This window comes from Euleptes europaea, chromosome 1 (genome assembly GCF_029931775.1).
Source record: "Euleptes europaea isolate rEulEur1 chromosome 1, rEulEur1.hap1, whole genome shotgun sequence".
Classification (NCBI taxonomy): Eukaryota; Metazoa; Chordata; class Lepidosauria; order Squamata; family Sphaerodactylidae; genus Euleptes; species Euleptes europaea.
In genome coordinates this window covers 37,074,451-37,091,126 of record NC_079312.1, presented here as the reverse complement: position 1 = coordinate 37,091,126, position 16,676 = coordinate 37,074,451, and positions in this window count along the sequence as shown.

Genomic DNA, 16,676 nt, shown 5'->3' with positions numbered 1-16,676 from the left:
AATGGAACATGAAAAGCATGCTTGATCCCAAGAAAATTCTCAATTTGCATCGCTGGCAGTTCATCTTTGGGGGCTGGCATTGCATTTGGTGGGGTTTTTTTTTTGTTCCCTTTCTTTGTTGTCCACTTATTTGAGGCCCTTTCAAGGGCCGGGATGATAAATTAGTGTAATTTAGAAGGCCATTGTTTGGGACTGATTAGGGTTTTTTTAATTACATCTGATGTAATCCCAGGAAACCACTCTGTGATTCTTCCACAAGTGGTTAATGATCAGTTTGTTAGTGAAGAGATCAGAGCTAAGCCGGGGCAGGTTATACTCTTCTGAAAGGTCTGCTAATCCCAAAACAAGAGCTCGATGCTGCTATTAACCATGTTTAGCCATTTCAGAGTTCCGTCCCAATGGGTGCAGAGATGGGAAATGGCCCAGCTGCATTTGCTTTGCCCAGGCATTAGCTTGAACTTTGAAGAAAGGCCACCGCTAAATCAAGACATCTCTCCTCTTTGTCTTGTGACCGCAAGTCAATATGATGAGTTGTAAAGGGACTTGTTTGTGGTTTTATGAACATGGGAGCCATCAGTATCCCCAGATATGAATGAAAGAGCAACATATAGGTTCCAAAAAAAAAAAAAACCCACCCCCAACAACCATCCTTTCCTTGGGTTCTTTCCACAGTAAGTTGGCCAATATATTAACTCTCAGGTGATAGCTTAAATTTCTTTTGGGAGGATGCCTTTCACAAAACTCATCAACCATGGCTTTTTAGAGTGTAACATTTCCAAGCATTTTCCTGATAGGTCGTGATGCGGAGGCAGGCAATGGCACACCACCTCTGAACATCTCTTGCCTTGAAAACCCCACCAGGGGTTGCCATAAGTCAGATGTGACTTGATGGCAAAAAAAAAAAAAAAGCCATTTTATTTCTTAGGAACTGAAGCCAGGTTCTCTTGATATAGGAATTAATTAACACCTCAGTGTCTATTTATAATAAGCAACAAAGGGTGTAAACTCAGCCCTTAAGCACCAAGTGCTTAGCATTTGTACAAAGCTTTTCCCATGAGTAAACGTCTTTTAATTTTTACTTTTACTTTGTGCTATTAGACATTGTTGTACCATAGCCATGAAACATCCACACATTTCATAGCATATGTGTTCACATCTTTCCCACAAAGGCTGCCTTTCTCCTGCAATCTAGTTCGAAAAGAAACCTATTATTCAGATGACCTTGACATTTTACATAACATTTCCGTCAATTATGCCTCTTGGGTTTCTTTAAATTCTAACTCCCATGGGATGGCTGAGGGGGGTGGGGGAACCTCACTGTATAGTAAGCCTTACAAAATGTAGAACAATGTTGCTATGGAAATTACAATTTAAGACGTTTCCAGTATAAATGATCTTTGGGTTTGTGCCATAGTACAATATAAACATTGTTTATGGGCTCACTCTCCCTGTATGAACGTTTTTTGAACCCGTATTGGTAAACACCAATAGCCTGCCGAGATCTGAACTCCTGAAAACTGAAGCGCAAATGTCCTAGTTATACTCTCAAATACAGAAACGCATTTAGTGTTTCATTTTCCTGTGTTTCCAAAGTGGGTTTAATAATCAGGCACTGCCGTAAAACCGTTTTCAAATTATGGCCTGCGAGCGTGTTAATGCAGCCAAGAGTGCTGCCCTTAGGAAAGAGCACCTCGAAAATTACAGTTAGTGGAGTTCAACGGTTCTCACAGGGCCAGCTCTGATTCGATATGTTAAGCTCTGGTGACCATAACAGACCTGTCTCTAATCTGCCTTCCTCAAAGAAGTAAATTGAGCATGTGGCCATAGAACAGCTCCAGGCACTTCTGGATGAGACATCCCTTTTTAGTCAGCTTTTGGAACTGATTCAATGTTAGTAGTCCTAGTAGATGAGCTGTGTCAGACATCCTCTTAAAGGGGGATGCTATAAACTGAAACGGGATCTTTCTGCATGTAAAGCATGCCTTCAACCATTGAACAGTGCTCCCCCTGGGCCAGGGTCTTCTTGGCAGTGACTCTGGATTTGTGGAATAAGTACCCCTATTAAGGCAGGGTAAACATTTTAAAATAAAGAAGGGTGACATGGGGAGCAACCCAAAGCAGGTCTACTCAGAGGTAAATCCCATTTTATTCAAGGGGGCTTATTCTCAGGAAAGGGCTGCAGCCATTGCAATTGACAGGGCTGCACACTCAGAAAAATGTGTCACAAAAATAGGTCTTCCATGCAACTGACTTGTGAGTTCCAACAGGCAAGAATCCAGCCACAGCTCTGGATTGTCTGTGAGAAATTTCCATTGGGAGAATGTATTGATACAGAAAGCTACCTAGGAAGGTGGTGAGCTATCCCTTACTGGCAGTCTTTAAGCAGACACTTGACAAACACTTGTCAGGGATTCTTTAGGCTGATCCTGCATTAAGCACAGGATTGGACTACATGGCCTGTGTGGCCCCTTCCAACTCTATCCGCGCATTCCTGAGCCGCACCGGTGGCCAGGATGAAAGGCCTCTGGAGGCCGGCGAAGGGCTGCGCCGGCGCAAGGGCCCACAGCACTGGCATCCGGGCAGCGTGGGCAAAGGCCGCGTCGGCATCCCAGGAGGCGTTCTTGGGGCGTCACGGTGCTGACCTGGGGGCAGGGCCACCGTTAGGCGGCCTCCTAAGCTGTTACGGCTTGTGAATGCCCCCCTTTTTTGTTGTTGAGATATGCCTTTTAGGTAGCGTATCTCCCATGCAATCCTATGAGGGTTGCACAGATTTTTGGCGCCGGGCAGAGGTTTTGGCAGGGCCGAAACCTCCTTAGGAAGCAGCGCCGCTACGTTGCCTCCTAAGCCTTGCACAGGCATTCCCCTCAGGAATGCACAGTAAGATTCTATGACTGGATAGGAAGATGAAAAAAATGTGTAATGGTGATAAAGGAATTTTTGGGCAGAGTGATGTAACTCATATTACAGCATCGCCTTATAATCTTCTGTTATCTTTGGTGTAAGGAGCAGATAAGAAAAGGAATAAACAAAATGTTCAGGAATAATAGATTGCACTATATCATATATATGGTTGTATTTCAACAACTAGAGATTGCTTTTAATTATAATGTAAGTTAATGCATAAGTAACCAACAAGAATCACCTGACCATAGCTAAAGGCTAATGGAGAGCCAACGTGGTATAGTGGTTAAGAGCGGTGGTTTGGAGCGGTGGACTTTGACCTGGAGAACCGGGTTTGACTCCCCACTCCTCCATGTGAGTAGTGGGCGCTAATCTGGTGAACTGGATTTGTTTCCCCACTCCTACACATGAAGCCAGCTGGGTGTCTGTTGTAGGGAGGGGAAGGGAAGGTGATTGTAAGCCGGTTTGATTCTTCCTTAAGTGGTAAAGAAAGTTGGCATATAAAAACCAACTCTTCTTCTTCCTTAAAAAGGATATGAAACATACAGAGTAACTGGTATGAGCATTTAGAAAGTATTTAAAATCCTGAACCAAATCCCTACTCTTCTTTTAATATAACCAGTCTAATCGCTCAATAAAATAAATCACTAAATTCTTTTTAAAAGCTCTCTTGTTTCTCTATCTGCTTTTCACAACTGCACGAAGTGAAGGCAGCTGGAAGGGCACTGAAGGGACAAATGACCCAACATATACTCTGACAGGGGCATCTTCCAACCAGAAAGGTTAGCAGACATTCCAGCTGAAAAGGATCATCTCCACAGTTGTTTCTATGTACAGCTTTTCCACTTTATACAAATCATTCTACTGAAGGCTTTTGTGATTCTATAATATATAAGCAGAAGTGGACCCAATTTTCTACTGTGGCATTCTCTGCTCTGGTGCTGGGCCTTTGCAAAAAAATAGGAATTACAGAGTGGGGGTGGGGTGCAGATAGTCTACTACATTCTCTCTGCCCCCTCTCCATAGACAGCATGTTTGCAGGGGAAGGAAGTAAACATTTTGCACATATTGTCTGAAAAGCTGACAGGCACAGGAAGCAGACTGCTGGGAAGCAGAAAGAGGTCACCTGAGGATCTTACAGTAATCCTGTTTTCCTGAGAGTTTTCCTCTGATAACTGACAAAGAAGCCAGTTTTGGGCCGAACAATCAATACTGATTTCAGGTCTGGTTTACAGACTCCAAGCCCTCTTGTTATCTCTCCAGAGGCTTTATCATTCAGACTGCAATGGGGGAAGCAGAAGGTCCTTTGTCAATATCTGAAATGCACCTCCAAACACCATGTGCTGACCATGTACATAGAACAATCTTGGGTCAAAAGGGCTGGAGACTCAGTCTGAAGTGCACGTCTGCCCGCTGTGAGGAACAGCTGAAGGAACTGGATATGGGGAGCCTTGTGGAAAAGTGGGCAGCTTTCAAATATTTAAAGAACGGCAGAAAGAAGAAAAGAATGTTTGTGGGTGAAGGGAAGAGTTTATCTTATTCACTTAAGATAAGACAAAGCAGCAAGGGCCCCAGACCACTGATTCCAAGGGGCAAGAGTGGATTGAGTACACACTACTATATGTAAGGATCTGCTCTGTCTCAAGAACACATAATCCACTCAGTTACTCCAACCTTTCTTTTTAGCTGATTCTAAGGGGCAAGAATGAATTGAGTACACACTACTATATGTAAGGATCTGCTCTGTCTCAAGAATATATAATCCACTCAGTGACTCCAACCTCTCTTTTTAGCTATCTATAAAACCAAACATTTTAGCTTTGACAATATTTAATTTTAGATTATTGTTATTATTCTCAGGATCTTCATAGTAAGAATGAGGTCCTAAAAATCAATTCCAAATCTTCAGCATGCTATGAGACAACTAGTCATTCATTCAGAATCTGGGTGGAAAAATAAGCCTTCACATTAATTAAAAATAAATGTAGAGGAAGAAGAAACAGTCGAGGAAAAGGAGGAGGAGGAGTTGGTTTTTATACCCTGATTTCTACCTTTAAGGAGTCTCAAACCGGCTTCTCTTCTTCTCCCCTCAACAGACACCTTGTGAGGTAGGTGGAGCTGAGAGAGTTTGGACAGAACTGTGACTAGCCCAAGGTCACCAAGTAGGCTTCATGTGGAGGAGTGGGGAAACCAACCCAGTTCACCAGATTAGAGTCTGCATCTCATGTAGAGGAGTGGGGAATTAAATTTGGTTCTCCAGATTAGAGTTCCCTGTTCCTAACCCCAACACCATGCTGGTGGAGAACAGAACTCCATCTCATTTCTGTAGGTACTTAAAAACTTTTAAATAGAAACCCATCTTGAGACTATCGAACACAAGCTGAAATAAGCAATTATTATCAGTGTCAGTAATCCATATAAGCGACAGGGTATAGAGTCAATCACAAGATGCTTTCTTCTTCAAACGAAAAATCTTTTCCTTTTCATCCACAGGTATATGATCCTGGGAGATCAGCTTTGGATCACTGGTAAGTATGAATATAAAGAATCAGGAGACGGAATTTCCGGATATTACTTCCTCCGTTTGTGCATAAAGCTTCATCAATCAATGGTGTCCAGATGATTCCTTATGCTAAGGCAATGTGTTAAATTTATGCATTGCTAAGGCGATGTGTTAAACTCCAGTATTACCCAGCAAGCTTTCATGGCAGAGTGGAGAATTGAATTACTATACCACACTGTTTATAAAAGTATCAAATAAATGTGGCTAATATTTATTAAGTAAATCAATTGTGCTACAAGATTATTCCTTTTTAATGGGCTGAAAAGCATAATTAAATAAAGACAAAGAAGAATGTTCAATAGAATAATTTGGTTGTGTTCAAATAATACTTTAGAGGTACTGGAATTTTTTAAAATCTAGATTATGCTGAGTTTCCGGGCTGATTTTGGATTCTGAATTTATAGTCTAATTATAGCTGCTGAGCTTCACTAAGGAGATGTGGAGGCGTCTTGAAAAGTGTATTGATTGATAACGATACAGGCCTGCATCAGTGTGTGATATCCCACAGCACTCCTTAAACACGCAGTTAGATTTATTTAGCCCAGGCTTGGCTAGGTCCCAATGCACAAGTGCAAGACAATTTGGAGTGTTATATGTTGATACAAATATAGGATTGCCAATTCCAGATTGGGAAATTCCCGGAGATTTGGGGACTAGGGTTGCCAGACTCCAGGTAGTTAATCAAATATGGACAGCCACTATGGCAAAAAATAAAGACTATTTTAAGGTGTTGTAAGCACAATATATTATAACCCAAAATTTCTTGTTACTTCACAAGTATATAGTACAACCTTGTTACTTCACAAAGGCTTCAGAAAACAAAATTACATATATAGGATATATATATGAAACACCAAAATATAGAAATAAATTGTTCAGTTAAACAACCACATTAAGACAGGCGTCCGGTATGAGTCCTGTTTCAACTCCAGGTAGTAGCTAGAGATCTCCTGGGGTTACAAGTAGGGCTGTTAAAAAAAAAAAATCGGTAAAATTCAGATTCGGCAAAATTCAGCCCGTTTTGATTCAGGAAATGCCGAAGTCCAAACTTCCCCAATTCGGATGCATGGAATTCAGCGCCAATGCATGGAATTTGGTGCCAAGTTCCGAGTTTGGGGAAAAATTCGGCCGAATAAAGCCATTAAAAACACATTCGAGACTTTCTGCAGCTCCGGGGGGGCATTTTTGGAGGTAGAGGTCCCAAAATTTCAACGTAGCTTGTGGGGGCCCTTCTTGCAAGAACACCCAAGTTTTGTAAAGATTGGGTCAGGGGGTCTCGAGATATGGGGCCCGGAAGGTGTCCCCCCAAAATCGCCCACAGGAATAAAGGCATTAAAAACACATTCACACCTTTCCGTGGCTCCGGGGGGGCATTTTTGGAGGTAGAGGCCCCAAACTTTCAGCCTAGCTTGAGGTGACCCTTCTTGCAAGAACCCCCAAGTTTGGTGATGATTTGGTGACGATTTGGTGACCCATAATTCGGGACCCCTGCCCCAATCGTCACCAAACTTGGGGGGTTTTGCAAGAAGGGTCACCTCAAGCTAGGCTGAAAGTTTGGGGCCTCTACCTCCAAAAATGCCCCCCCGGAGCCGCGGAAAGGCACGAATGTGTTTTTAATGCCTTTATTCCTGTGGGCGGTTTTGGGGGGAACCCCTTCCAGGCCCCATATCTCAGGACCCCCTGACCCAATCTTTACAAAACTTGGGGATTCTTGCAAGAAGGGTCACCTCAAGCTACTCTGAAAGTTTGGGACCTCTACCTCCAAAAATGCCCCCCCCCAGAGCCACAGAAAGCTGCAAATGTGTTTTTAATGCCTTTATGGTTATGCTGCTGATTCGGAGCCCCCGAATTTGCTGAATTTATTCGCTGATCGCTCCGAACTCGCTGAATTCAGCTCGTTGTTTTCCTGCCTTTTTTGAATTCAGTTCCATCCGATGTAGAAACCGCCGAATTGGGGAAAATTCGGCTGTTTTTCTTGTTGGATGGAACTGAATCGACAATCCTAGTTACAGGTGTTCTCCAGGGAATAGAGATCACCTGGAGAAAATGGCCACTTTGGAAGGTGGACTCTGTGGGAATATACCCCATTGAAATCCCTCCCTTCCCCAAAACCCCAACCTCCTCAGGCTCCATCCCCAAAATCTCTAGGTGTTTCCCAACCAGGAGCTGGCAACCCTAGGGGACAGAGCCTGGGGAAGGCAGAGTTTGGGAAGGGGAGAGAACTCAGCAGGAATGTGATGCCATATAGTCCACTCTCCAAAATTGTCATTGTCTCCAAGGGGACTGATCACTGTAGTCTGGAGATAGGGATGCCAGCCTCCAGGTGGGTCCTGGGGATCCCCCAGAATTACAGCTCATCTCCAGACAACAGAGATGAGTTCCCCTGGGGAAAAATTGATGCTTTGGAGGGCAGACTCTATGGCATTGTACCCCACTGTGGTCCCTGTCCTCCCCAGGCTCCACTCCCAAATCTCCAGTTTTCCGACCTGGATCTGGCAACCCTCCCTCCCCTGCCAGTGGCTGGAGGGATGGGACCTGACAACCCTATCTGGAGATCAGCTGTAGTTCTGGGAGGAGTTCAGCCCCACTTGGAGTTTGGCAACCTGATATGCTCATAATGTACCCCTGTTCACATGAGATATTTGTGTACAGGGACAGCACATGTTGAGGGCAAATAGGAACTTGTGCGCTGACCTAGCCCCTATTTGCAGAGCAAGCACAATGGACCTGACCCTCCTCTATGCATTTATCTAACCATAGGCACAATACTTATCCATGTCCATGTTGTATTAGGGTTGCCAACCTCCAGGTAGTAGCTGGAGATCTCCCGCTATTACAACTGATCTCCAGGCAATAGCGATCAGTTCACCTGAAGAAAATAGCCACTTCAGCAATTGGACTCTACAGCATTGAGGTCCCTCCCCTCACCAAACCCCCCAAATCTCCAGGTATTTCCCAACCCGGAGTTGGCAACCCTGTGCTGTATGGACATTGGCTCTGCCACTGTGATCAGGAATATTTGTTCCAGTAGAACTGCCAAATGCTTAGGAGGAGGCAGGGGCAGTGAGAACAAGAGCATGGGGCCCACATTCATTCCCGCTACATGCCTGCATGTTGGCCCTGTTTAAGTATAGGTCATGAAGACATGAGAGATCTAGCAATCTGATTCTGTGTAATTTTATTCTGATTTCTTACCAAAAGACCTCTATAGACATTAACCAAATTATCATAAACCAAATTAACATAAACATTCTGTTCTTTCTAAAGAAACTTAGTTGATGTCTAGGATAGGATAGTCAGCTGTATTTTTTCTTAAATATTGCTCATAGCAATTTTTCTAAAAATCATAGCTAAGACAAGAAAATGTATTCAGCTTGTGCAGGTGTACGCTACAAATTCTCTGATAGGTCTCTTTCCCCCCCCCCCTCCAATATATGGTTAATTGATACAAGCAGTCTAATGTTTATAAATCTCTATTTTCTCATAGTACTTACTCAGCAGATGTGTGTCAGACAGGTCAAAACCAACAGACAGTAGCCCTGTCTGCCCCCTACAACTGTAGGAGCTGATAGTGTAAGCCACAGAGTTCAGAGAGACCTTGTCTAAAGACAGAGACAAGGTCAGAGATTAGCAGTGGCTTCCTAAACACAGATACCCTTCTAATTCCTTTGATTTCAGTAGAGTTAGAAGGGTGAACCTCTGCATAGTATTGCACTGTAGATGAGCAAGTCAGTGAAGGGCAGGGCTTACAGAGATGGGAATCCGTGACATTGAAATGCTTATTGTTTTTTTTAAAGAACAGTTGGTTTTTATACCCCAATTTTCTCTACCTTTAAGGAGTCTCAGACCAGCTTACAATCACCTTCCCTTCCTCTCTCCACAACAGACACCTTGTGATGTAGATGGGGCTGAGAGAGTTCTGAGAGAAGTGTGACTGGCCCAAGGTCACCCAGCAGGCTGCATGTGGAGGAGTGGGGGATCAAACCTGGTTCTCCAGATTAGAATCCACTGCTCTTAACCACTACACCATGCCTATATGAAACTGTTTTTCCTTTAAGGCCAGCCTATGAAATTCAGTGGTAAAATACTCCACCAAGTACAAGGTTCACATCTAGATTATCAAAAACAGGAATTGCCAGATTAAGCAATGTGGTCTGGAATGTAGCCTTAACTCAGAGACAAGAAGTAGATGCAGTGAAGGGCTGGTTCACAAATGCAGGTTCATCACTTGATGAAGGTAACATCAAGTGGTAATTTGTGTGCGCCAAACAGCTATTGCAGGTTAAAACCCCACAAATAGGCCTATTGAATTTCCTAAACCACGCTGCTTGTAAAATGAGGCAGTTTTCACATTCGGCTGTGAATAATGGACAGGATATCAAGCATTATGCATGTGTGAATGAGCCCTCAGACTTCACACCAGTGAACAAACACTAGTATATGTGTACTTTAAAAACAAGAAGCAAACCAAAAAGAATAGGAAAATCTGGCATGCACATTCATTTTCCAAATCTCCAGTGGGACAGGATATTGCATTTTATCCCTGATTCAAATAGAGCTGTTTCAATGGTATAGCTAGGGCTAATCGATCATTCTAGGAATATGTGGAAAACCTGAGAAATATTGGTACCTTTGTTGAAATCCTTTTGGATTCCCTTCATTTTCTTGGATGTCTTTCCCGAGCCAAAAGTTTCAAATGCCCCTCAACATTTCACATCAGATGAAATTCAGTAGTGGTCCAGCCAGGCCTTATTGACTTTGACAACTACGTGAACAGCTTCTTCACCAGCCACTTTCTTCTACAGATGATAGCCTAACCATTCTATCATTGACTACTAACCTGCATTAATGTTTTTCTGTAGGCCCTAAGTAGAGGTATATGGACCAGTGCTGTATTTAAAGGTATGTATACACACTTACCCATTGAAATTTTGCTAGTTTTTCTTATTAAAGCCTTCCTAAATCATTGTGCCCTGACCTGGATGGCCCAGGCTAGCCTGATCTCATCAGATATTGGAAGCTAAGCAGGGTCGACCTTGGCAAGTATTTGGATGGGAGACCTCTAAGGAATACCGGGGTCGTGACATGGAGGCAGGCAATGGCAAACCACCTTTGAATGTCTCTTGCCTTGAAAACCCCACCAGGGGTTGCCATAAGTCAGACATTACTTGATGCCCCCCCCAAAAAAAAAATCACTCTAGGAAGTTCCAGAAAGGTAGCCATACTAAACTAATTTATCCAAAATAATAGAGTCTTATCACACTTTAAAGGATAACAAAATTAATATTGTATAAGCTTTTCCCCCCAGAGCCCACTTACTTTGCTATGAGGATGGTAAGCACAATTTGTTGTTCCAGAATGCTTAGGTTATCTCTCCCTTGTCATGAAAGGTCCTTACACAATTTGAAATGTAATTTGTACTAGAAGAGAAGGCAGTCGAAGCTCTAAGGAAACTAACCATTCAGTTTGTATCTGTATCTGTCTACCATCTGCAGTTTGGGCTGTTAGTTGGTCTAAAAAGCATGACATTTTCAGAATCCAACACTCAGTCTGGCAGTTACTCAACAGCTGCTGCCACTGGTGTATATATCTTCATTCTACATACCATTCAGGACTGGATGGTTCCATAAGAGGAAGAATTTCAACAGGTACAGCTTCTCATATTATACTTCTATAATGAGTTTCCCCTCTGTGGCCCCATGTAATTTTAACCTTATGGCAATAGTGTTTGTTCTCTTTTATGTAAACCTGATCTGTTTTCCTCATGTTTCTAACAGGACAGCTCCACCTCAGAAAAGATATAATCACCCACAAAATGTATAGCATTTTCTTTCTTTGTCTTATGGTTGCCTGTGCCAAGTCTGAAAGAACTTCTCAAGACAAATATCTTTTTCAGACCAGCTCCTGCTAGGCATAGAGTTGTTTATTATCCCTCTGTCAGGTTTGCTTGGGAGGGTTTGAAAAAGGGAGAGATAAAATATTATGCCTTGTTATGAAATTGTAGGTTTTCAACACAGGGTAAATTATGGTTGTCATACCTGCAATAGGCATGCAAGGTCTTAGCAAAATACTGCAAGACACACACACACACACACACACACACACACACACACACAAATTAGACCCTTAATTCCAAAAGCAAGACACCCTGGTCTCTGGATTTCCAAGTAGTGTTCTCTCGTTTCCTAAAAACCAAGAATGTGGTGACAATTGGTGCAGCATGTCTTATCCTTCTGTACTAGGGAACTAGGTCATGCCTCTGAACTAGGACTTTATTTTTAGAATTGTTTACAGAGGTCAAGTTAATTCATGCCATTGTATTTCCTGTTACTATGTGTGTGTGTGTGTGTGAAAGCTGGACAATGAAGAAAGCTGATAAGAAGAAAGTAGATTCATTTGAAACGTGGTGTTGGAGGAGAGTGTTTTGGATACCATGGACTGGCAAAAAAAAAAACCAAATCAGTGGGTTATAGATCAAATCAAGTCTGAACTGACCCTACAAGCTAAAATGACTAAACTGAGGCTATCGTATTTTGGTTACGTCATGAGATGACAAGAGTCACTGGAAAAGACAATCATGCTAGGAAAAGTTGAAGGCAGCAGGAAAAGAAGAAGACCCAACAAGAGATGGATTGAGTCTATAAAGGAAGCCACAGCCCTCAATTTGCAAGACCTGAGCAAGGCTGTTAAAGATAGGAGGACATTGATTCATAGGGTTGCCATGAGGTGGAAGTTTTGGAGGACATTGATTCATAGGGTTGCCATGAGGTGGAAGCGACTTGACAGCACTTAACACACACAGAGATTTCTTACAACATTACAGTCTCCGACAATGTTAGAACCTGACTACCTAATCTGCAACTCAGACTTGCATGGCTGCTGTTGTTCCAACCCCATGACATTAGCCTTCAGCTTGTTTCTCTTAACATTTCCCAATACACTGGCCTGTATCCTACCTTAAGCTGAATGAAGTTCCTCCAGCCTTCCTCCAACCTAAGTGGTTCTTTTGTTGGAGGAAGACCCACCTGTTGGCAGAAGCCTCCTTAGGATGAAAGAAGGCATCAAATTTGGTCCAGTTCATGAACACATGAAGCTGCCTTATACTGAATCAGACCCTTGGTCCATCAAAGTCAGTATTGTCTACTCAGACTGGCATCGGCTCTCCATGGTCTCATATAAAGGTTTTTCACATCACCTACTTGCCTAGTCCCTTTAACTGGAGTTGCCGGGGATTGCACATGGGACATTCTGCATGCCAAGCAGATGCTCTACCACTGAGCCACAGCCCCTCCCCAGTGGAGTGGAAGTACACAATTTGAGTGACACTTTTTGTCTTCTGATACTGGTGATTTCATTTTACCTTCTCCCTTGCCCTTGTCATGGCTTCTTTCCTGCACACATAAACATAACCTCATTCCTGCTGTTGCTGACATTTGAATGTGGGTTTATACGATTGCTTTCTCTCCCCTGCAAGATGATTGTTGCAATCATCATAGTGACATCCATGAGCGAGGATGTGAAAATGTCCAGCAGACTTTGAACTCCGCCCTGCCACCGAATATGTGGCAATTTTTATAAGGAGCATGGCAACACAGGAATGTGGGATCTGTTGATAAGAAAATCGACTTCCACTTAACTAGAAACTTAATTACAAATCAACCTTGCAAATATTTATTAAGGCTGTGAATATAATAACAACGACTCTCCAGCACCTTCTAGTCAACACACATTAAAAGAAATCTATGAAGTAAATCTGATCCCCTTAACACTTGCCCTATAATTTACACCTTTGCTCTTTCATTGCAACATTAGGGGGAAAATTACAGTAAAAGTTGTTCAGCAGTGGAATCAGCTACCTAGAGAGGTGGTGAACTCCCCCTCTCCAGTAGTCTTCAAGCAGTGGCCGGATGAACACTTGTCAGGGATGCTCCAGGCTGATCCTGCACTGAGCAGAGGGTTGGACTAGATGACCTGTATGGCCCCTTCCAATTCTATGATTCTATGAAATCTTTCCCATTTTGTGATTCCACACAAACGCACATACACAAAATTTGCTTCCCCAATGCTAGTAGACTCACCAGAATAAGGAACAAGGCCAAGGATGAATATGTGATGTGCTGGCTGAGACCTAGGGTTGCCAACTCTGGGTTGGGAAATACCTGGAGATTTTGAGAGTGGAGCCTGAGGAAGGTGGGGTTTTGGGAGGGGAGGGACTTTAATACGGTATAATGCCATAGAGTCCACCTTCAAAAGTGGCTATTTTTTCCAGGTGAACTGATTTCTGTCGCCTGGAGATCAGTTGTAATAGCAGGATATCTCCAGCCACCACCTGGAGACTGGCAACCCTACTGAGACCCCTAATGAGTGTGTACGTTATACACAGGGGTGGGAGAAGTCTCTCCTCCCCATTCTCATAAACCAAACCTTTCTTTCTCTATAGGGAACAAAATTTACAAGACACAGATTTCTTTCCCCCCTCAGAGCCAGAAAAACAAATTGTTGAGCGTTGTGGGGTCTCTCAAAGTAGGAATTTTGCAGGCCTGGTTGGTAGGATGGTTTTATAGACATTGTTCTTATGCTGAAACTGTTTGTTGCTTTTGCTACAAGATAAGATTTTTCTTTTATTGCAACTGCTGTGGAAATATAAACATTTGGTCATTACAAAGTAAAAACATTGGTTTTGTTTTAGGCAAAAACACAGTTTGATTTTTCAGTACATGGCAAACAAAGCTGTTCTTAAAAGTTGTCGGCTTTGTTTCTATCGAAAAGGTCCAGCTTTTGTATCCAAGCAACTGGATCTTTCATGTGCTCTTTTTAACATGAGTAACATTAAAACCACCCTGACCTGAATGGCCCAGGCTAGCCTGATCTTGTCATATCTCAGAAGCTAAGCAGGGTTGGCCCTGGTTAGGGAGACCACCAAGGAGTTCCAGGGTCACTATGCATACGAAGGCAATGGCAAACCACCTCTGAATGTCTCTTGCCTTAAAAACCCTACTAGGTCACCATAAGTCAGCTGCTATTTGATGGCACTTTAGATACACACACACACAAAAAAAAAACCTTTAAAACGATAGAAGAATTAACTGGTTGAGCCATGTTCCATTTGTGACTGCCACTCTGCCTTTTTTATTCAGACAGACAGTTCCTTCCCTCCCTGTAAACTGAGAGGATCTGGAACTTGAGGTCTTTGTCTTTACACAGACCCAAACCACTAAGGCTTTGACCTGAAAGTTTATCAAAGTATTTCACTTTTAGAACACGGACATTAATAATACAATGAAGGTCCCTTGGAAAAAAATTTAGGCAAACATGGGCAGAAATAAGAAGTGCATCCCCAGAAATGAATTTTTGCGTGCATACACACAGACAGAGAGAGAGAGCTTGCTATTAGCTTACCCATGCTGGGCAAACTACCACCCTTGAGAAATGGAGTAATGGGAGAAAAATAGCCTCCACAGTGATGTTCTAGGAATTCTTCCATATCTCTTTGGTCTTTACCATAAAGATTAGGGGACATTTCTAGAGTGTAACCCAGAAGTGCCATCACATCTTCCCAAAACCCCACTCTCCCCAGGCACCAGCTTCAACATTGCCCAGCATTTGCCAAGACAGTGCTGGCAACTCTCACACACAGGGAAATTCTTGGTTCACCCAGGTAGTGACCGTCTAAAGTCTACCTGAGATCTTTTAAACTGAGGATGGTTAGAACTAGGGCTGTCGATTTGGTTCGTCCCGAACCGGAAAACAGCCGAATTTCCCCCGATTCGGCGGTTTTTCGGTTCAGATTGAACCAAACTCAAAAAAGGCGGGAAAACGGGGAGCCGAATTCGGCGAGTTTGGGGTGTTCGCAAATAAATTCGGCAAATTCAGGCCCTTTAAACAGATCTGTGCCTTTCAGCTGGAAGGTGCAGATCTGTCCCCCCCCCCACCGGCCAGAAGGCTCAGATCTGTTTAAAGGCGCCCCCACGCGCCTTCAGGGAAGCCCCGTGAAGGCCCGCAGGGGGACCAAATTTTCCCCTGAACTCCAGATCTCGCGCCGAAGTTCGCGGATCCGAAGCGGGGGAGTTTGGAATTTGGCACATCCTGAATTTAAATGGGCTGAATTTTGCCGAAGCCGAACTTTTCCGAATTTTTTTTCAACAGCCCTAGTTAGAACTGAATCAATGGCACTACGCATGCAAAGTGTGTGCTCCTCCACAGAACTATGAAGCATCCCCATGTCTCCAGTGATAATTTTTGTTTTGTGAACCATGTACAGATTTTGAACACAACATGCAAGCCTTCAATATAGAGTTTTTACATGCTTGAGCCACAGCCTGTTATCTCATAACAGCTACACTTTTCCAGGTCATACCATTTACTGTTTTGCTAAGAAGGCCTGTAAACCAGTTGTGATTATTACAGATGAATTCTGTGAGGGCACATTCCTCTCACAGCAGTTCATTTGTCATTGTTATTATGTGTGTTATGAGATAGGTATTATTACAAGTTTGGCTTAGTCCTTGCTATCTTTCATTCTTCCTTTCACTTGATATCTTGGTCTCGTTTCCATTCAGACAATCATCTTCTTTTTAAACCCTGTCTCTTTTGCCTCATTTTTCAGCTTCATCCTTTTATATCTTGCGGTCTGGAACACATTTCCACTAAAGATTCAACTGGCTTCTACTCTTCCTTTTTTTTTTTAAGGCATTGATTGGAAACTCCTATTTTTACTCCTGCAATCCCTGCATGATCTTTCTTGGTTGTCCCTGATCAACATTTGGCACACAATTCCTGGCCTCTGTTGATTTCTTTTCCTTGTGTGTCATGTTTTACTAGACTGCAAACTTTCAAGAATAGTATGTCTTTTTAAAGTTTTATATGGTGCCTAAGATAGCCATTAGTGGAGTAGAAATTGGGGGCCCATAAGGAATTCTGGGAAGGCCCATGAGGGCCAGTGAGAAATTCATTTGGAAATCCCCACACCATCCCTCAGACGTCCTCTTTAGGATTCTATACATTCTCAAGGATTTGAGTAGGCCGATTTGCCCATCTCTCTCTTTGTCCTCCCCACATTGATTTCAAACAATAAAATCTCAATTTAAAATCTTAAAAACTACAAAACTACAGATGGCGCCTAAACACTACTCATGTAGCCGGATATACGCAGCAGGTTACCCCTCAGTTAACATCAATAATAGGAGGGGGAGAACAGGGAGGCCAGCAGATG